Genomic DNA, 6000 nt, shown 5'->3' with positions numbered 1-6000 from the left:
CCCATGAGACAGACTTTTTTGGTGTTCACTTCAGGCCACCTTCCAGCAGGGCTGTAACTAGGGATGTGCCACCGGTTCCCTCTCCAGAACGCAGGGCTTTGTGGGTGGCGCCATTGTAGCCACATGGCCCTTACTTCTGGCTAGCAGGGAGCCTGCAGCTGTGGTCACTGTTGCAGCGCTGCTGAAGCATCCTTTAGAAGCTCCAGATAGGCTCCCTGCAGCCTGCACAGCTGATCAGAGCATCCTCAAGATGCTGCAGTCAGCGCTGCACTTACTGGTGCTGTCGGCCCATCCCCATTGGACACGCAGGGTGCAGCCCGACACAGGATTCAGTTCTGCCCTGTTCCGGCACAGCCTCCCAGTCACCACCCAGGAATGCCCATCATTTTGCCTCCTGTCCCGATTGCAGTTTCTTTGTGCATACACTATGGGGGTATTCAATTAGCTACAGGGTTTACCCCGCGACTAATTGCCAGCCAAAATCCCTGCAGCGCTGGGAAAAACTATTAAACAAAATAGCCTTTTTCCCGCAACGAAAAATTGGAACTCCCATGCGGAAACACACTGATTCGGCGTAAATTGCAGAATCAATGGTTTTTTCCCTGTCCGCGAGGGTGTGGATGGAAAGGGAGGATGTGGAGGGAAAGGGAGGGTGTGGAGGGAAAGTAAATGGTGTGGATGGAAAGGGTGTGGAGGGAAAGGGAGGGTGTGGAGGGAAAGGGGAGGGTGTGGAGGGAAAGGGAGGGTGTGGAGGGAGAGTAAAGGGTGTGGAGGGAAAGGGAGGGGGTGGAGGGAAAGGGGAGGGTGTGGAGGGAGAGTAAAGGGTGTGGATGGAAAAGAGAAGGTAGAGAGAAGAAGGGGAGGTTGTGTAAGAAACAGTGAGGGATTAGTGAGGGTGTTGAGGGTGAAGGGAGGGTGTTGATGGAAAGGGGAGGGTGTGGGGGGAAAAGGGAGGGTGGAGTAAGATAGGGGAGGTTGGGAAGGAGATAGCCTAGGAGGTAAAATGAAGTCTGGAAATGGAAAGTAGATGGCTGGGAGGGAAAAGGGAGGATGGAAATGGAAAGTAGATGGCCGGGAGGGAAAAGGGAGGATGGAAATGGAAAGTAGATGGCTGGGAGGGAAAAGGGAGGATGGAAATGGAAAGTAGATGGCCGGGAGGGAAAGGGGAGGGTGTGGAGGGAGAGCAAAGGGTGTGGATGGAAAAGAGAAGGCAGAGAGAAGAAGGGGAGGTTGTGTAAGAAACAGCGAGGGATTAGTGAGGGTGTTGAGGGAAAAGGGAGGGTGGAGTGAGATAGGGGAGATTGGGAATGGAAAGGAGATGGCCTGGGAGGAAAAAGGGAGGGTGGGAATGGTAAGGGGATGACAGGGAGGGAAAAGGGAGTTTGGGAAGAGAAGAGAAAGGGGATGATGTGGAAAGGAAAAGGTGAGAAAGGAAAGGGGAGGGTTGGGAGGGGTAAGGGCAGTGGAGAGGGAAGTGTTGTTAGTACACAAAAAATAGTACAAGTACAAACTTAAGTACTAAGTTTATTTATTTACAACAGCAGAGTCAGAGTTTAAGTTTTTGTTGCGTTTGCTAACATCATGGCAAAGCCAGAGATAGGAGAAAGCCCATGGATCTCTTGGAATAGTCTGCTCGACCATTGAGTTAATTGCGTATACTCTCCCAAAATCCCACCGAACGGAACCGAGTAGAACCGAGCCTGCACATCCCTAATACTAATATATGATGATAGAGTGCTCCTTTCTGGACGCAATTCCTCCAGCAATCACTAGCTGTGCAGAACATGTTAGATAGCTGTCATAGGTTTTGTGCCATCATTAATAAATTTTGTATGTTGTCTCTTTGATCAGTGCAGAAATGAAGCTACAAGATATTCCTACTTTTTTTTTGTCTTGCAAAAAGCATTCATCATGTTGTGGTGATCCAAGATTTTCTCCCTCACGTTCTCCTGGCGTCCCGGACAGTCAGAGGAGGTAGCAATGACTGCATTACAGAATGAGGGCGTCAGCCCTGTACGGATAGGAGCTGTGAGACATATTGTTAGAAGAGGCCTTAGATGTCTCTGTACATATACTACAGGTAGGTACATAAAGTGTCTGACTTGAAAATATATGTAAAAGTGTGTAAGGATGGGTAATATTTTTTATATCTTTGCAACAAATCTTATTCACACTTGACGCTATGATAAAGTATGGGGTGGTAAATCTTGGGGGAAATATAATTTGCATAAAATGAATCATATACAGTTTGGGACTCTGGGCCTGATTTAGCAACTGCGATCGCAGCTGCAATTACGCACGCAGTCTCACTGCGATGATATGCTAATCCACTGCGATAGCTATGCCATCGCAGCACAACATAAGGATGCCCACCTTACCTTACACACATCCGTAATACTTAGCAAGACTGCGAAACCATCGGTAACATCGAGTACCATCGCAGCCTCACGCCCACTTGCACAAGGTCAGACCTTACTCAGGAATTCCTAACCTTCTGGTATGCAGAGAGAGCTCAAGCTGCGTATGCCATCGCAGTGGCTAATTTATGCACATCCCTGTAATGGCGTTCAAACGCCCTGGCACGGCTTCGTTTCGCCGGCCACCACCCCTTCCTGTCACCACCCCCAAACGGTACTTCCTGTCAATCACTCTGTGATGGGTCTGCGTAGTCACTGCGATTGTAGTCCCGATCGCAGTGGAGTGTTCGCGCAGGCAATCGTCCGTCTGTGTGCATAACCGCACTTGCGATCCTTGCTGAATCAGGCCCTATAACAGAAAGAATCTGATATAAATCTAATGCTTTGGGTATGACATTCATTTTAATTGCTCTGACCCTGCCCGGCCACCATGCTATAAACATTTTAGAATGAGAAAGAACTGTGGGGCCGATTCAGACCCGGACACTAAGCCGTCGCTCGCTATGAGCGATTGTCTCCTGTCTGCGCATGCGTATGCGTCGCAGTGCACGTGCGCAAGACAGTCACTGCGATCGGGAATCGTGCACTCGTTGTACACAGACTGAGCGCTACTTTGAGTGACAGTGTGGGTGGTAACAGGGGAAGGTGCTTGTGAACGGGGGAGTGGTGGTGCGAATGCAGGAGTGTCTGGGCGTCAAAACGACGTATAATGGGCGTCCATAATTAGCATGGAAGCATCCTTGTACACGTCACTTAGTTGTATTTCAGCCTGCAGTGATCACAGTGCTTGCGATGGGGAAGGGTCTACCTCAACCGCTGCGTGCAGCTCCGATGGCTCTCGATGTTACAGATTAATCATACACTTCCTGGAGATGACGTGTGCTAAGAAGAAAAGTGGGCATCTTTACACCGGCGTGCGCTCACTCTGCCGTCGCTCTATAAGACATAGAGGGCGTCCTTACGCCTGACAGTGCGAACGTGGAATTTGCATAACCGGCCCCTTTTGGATGCGAGCGATCGCGGCTTAGCGTCCGAGTCTGAATCGGCCACTGTGTGTTTTATAGATTGTTAGACAGTTTTCCTGATACAAATATTGATTTTAGAATGTAATGGGAAATGGCAATTTGTTTTCCTATGTTATATTTATATATAACTTAGTAAAACAATTATTTTTTATTAATTTCATTGAACGTTGTGAAGTGTGTACTGTAGTGGATATTACAAAATAGACTCGCAAAGCAAGAGACGCACAGTACCCACCCTAAGCAGCATTTATTGATAGCCAATCCTTGGGTTCGGAATGATCAGGTGTATCTTATTCTGAGCATGATTTAACATATTTAAATCAAAATCAACCTTTGTAGGAGGGCAGCTAAGTAGGTGCAGCCTGCAATGGTGAACTCCCAGAGGCAACGGAAGGTACAAGGGGAAGGGGGACCTGGCGCCAGCAGGGGTGCAGAGGAATGGACAGCACATCCAGGATACTGAGGCCCGCAGTCTAGGGCACCTGGAATATATAGTCTGGTGTGAGTGCTCTGCTAGAGCTGTGAATGGCCAGTTACACTGTGCATTACAGCCTTGCAGCCGAATATACAGTACTGGAATTATCCATTTACTTATACAGCATCTACACCAGTTTGTATATGTGATGTCACTCAGAACGGTGGTTACGTGATTCTGCCACTTTCCCCTGCTTGTGTCTGTGTCATTTAAAAATAAATCCGCACAAGAGATGGAGAGTTGTTTCTGCTGTATTAGAGATGATTTTCAGGTATCGTTGATGCCTAGTCACAAATGCATATTTTATATGTAAAACAAAGGATAAAAACATGGGAGAAAGTGTATGAGACGTATTCCTGACTAAACTGGGCACCTACGCTGCTGATCGGAGCCGGACACACCTTGCTTTCTCTTGAGGAGGGCAGGACTGCCCATCTGGCAATTCTGGCAAATGCCAGAAGGGCAGATGGCCAGATGGGCAGGTCCGGTGTTAAACCCTGGCCGATCAGCTCCGCCTCCCGGCGCTCTACTCGACAAGGACACTGAAAGATGGGGGCGTTCCGCAAGGTCATTTTCTGGGGGACTGCCAGGGCTGATAAGCAACCCCCGTCCGTCCTTGTTCTTAAGCATAAATTAGCCCCATTTTGTGACCGTCAGTCCCATTATTTGCAGCTTTGTTAAATTACTTTTTTTTTCAGGGACATTTGTATACTGCAATGCACAGCCCTTTACAGTGTAAGGGAACGTGGAACTGAGATGTGGTATATCATTACAAGAAAAAAAATGAATTTGATAACAGAACCATACAGGAATAACTTTTCAGATAATGGCTTTAGAGGAACATGCCTTTAAAGGAACATGGCTTAGTTTACAGGAACTTGGCTTTAGAAGAACTTGCCTTTACAGGAACATGGATTTACAGGAACATAACTTTACAGGAACATGGCTTTACAGGAACATAACTTTACAGGTACATTACTTTACAGGTACATTGCTTTACAGGAACATGGCTTTACAGGAACATGGCTTTAAAGGAACATGGCTTAGTTTACAGGAACTTGGGTTTAGAAGAACTTGCCTTTACAGGAACATGGATTTACAGGAACATAACTTTACAGGAACATGGCTTTACAGGAACATGGCTTTACAGGAACATTACTTTACAGGCACATTACTTTACAAGAACATGGCTTTACAGGAACATAACTTTACAGGTACATTACTTTACAGGAACATGGCTTTACAGGTACATTACTTTACAGGTACATTACTTTACAGGAACATGGCTTTACAGGTACATTACTTTACAGGTACATTACTTTACAGGAACATGGCTTTGCAGGAACATGGCATTACAGAAACATGGCTTTACAGGAACATGGCATTACAGGAACATGCCTTTACAGAAATATGGCATTACATGAACATGCCTTTACAGGAACATGCCTTTACATAAACATGCTTTTACATCCATACATGCCTACCCTCCTGGTTTTCGCAGGAGGCTCCCGATTTTTCGGGTAACCCCCGCACCCCTGGAAGAGTAGGCATTTCTCCTGCATTCTGCCCACTTCCTAGTGAAGTGGGCAGAATGAGGAGAAAACCCGCGCCGATCGCGGGTGTCCGTGTTTAGGGCGGGGCTTAATGACACGATTCTACATGAATCACGTTATTTGGCTCCACCCCCTATGTAAATTCTAGCACATCGCGGCGATTTTACTGCAAGGGGGTGGGGCTTAATGATGCGACTCATCAGGCCCTGCCCTCGTCACCACCCTCCTGCTTCTCTTACCCGGGCTTCTCCCGGGTAGAGAAATTACAAGGTAGGCAAGTATGCTTTACATCATACATGCTGACATTGAGTGACGATCATGACCACATAATCGTGCCATCGTGGCCCCGCCCCCGCTACACAATGCCGAGATTACAGGAACATGCCTTTACAGGAACATGCCTTTACATGAACATGCCTTTATAGAAACATGTCTTTACACTAATTATGGCTTTACATGAACATGCCTTTACAGGAAGCAGGAACATGCCTTTAGAGAAACATGCTTTTACAGGAACATGGCTTTAGAGA

General features: G+C 47.2%; 1 protein-coding gene across 2 annotated transcripts in view; it reads left to right on the top strand.

Moving 5' to 3' along the window:
- Positions 1-2006: 2006 nt before the first annotated feature.
- LGI1 (leucine rich glioma inactivated 1) overlaps positions 2007-6000 on the top strand; it is a 61839-nt gene continuing 57845 nt past the window's right edge. For both annotated transcript variants that reach the window (XM_088476909.1, XM_088476908.1), the window contains exon 1: positions 2007-2080. The gene's annotated coding sequence lies outside the window, so the exon portion shown is untranslated. The remainder of the gene's footprint in view (positions 2081-6000) is intronic.

Source organism: Taudactylus pleione, unplaced genomic scaffold (assembly GCF_031769625.1).
Source record: "Taudactylus pleione unplaced genomic scaffold, aTauple2 ptg000198l, whole genome shotgun sequence".
Lineage (NCBI taxonomy): Eukaryota > Metazoa > Chordata > Amphibia > Anura > Myobatrachidae > Taudactylus > Taudactylus pleione.
The sequence above is the reverse complement of the archived record's forward strand: the minus strand, read 5'-3'. Positions and strand labels throughout refer to the sequence as shown.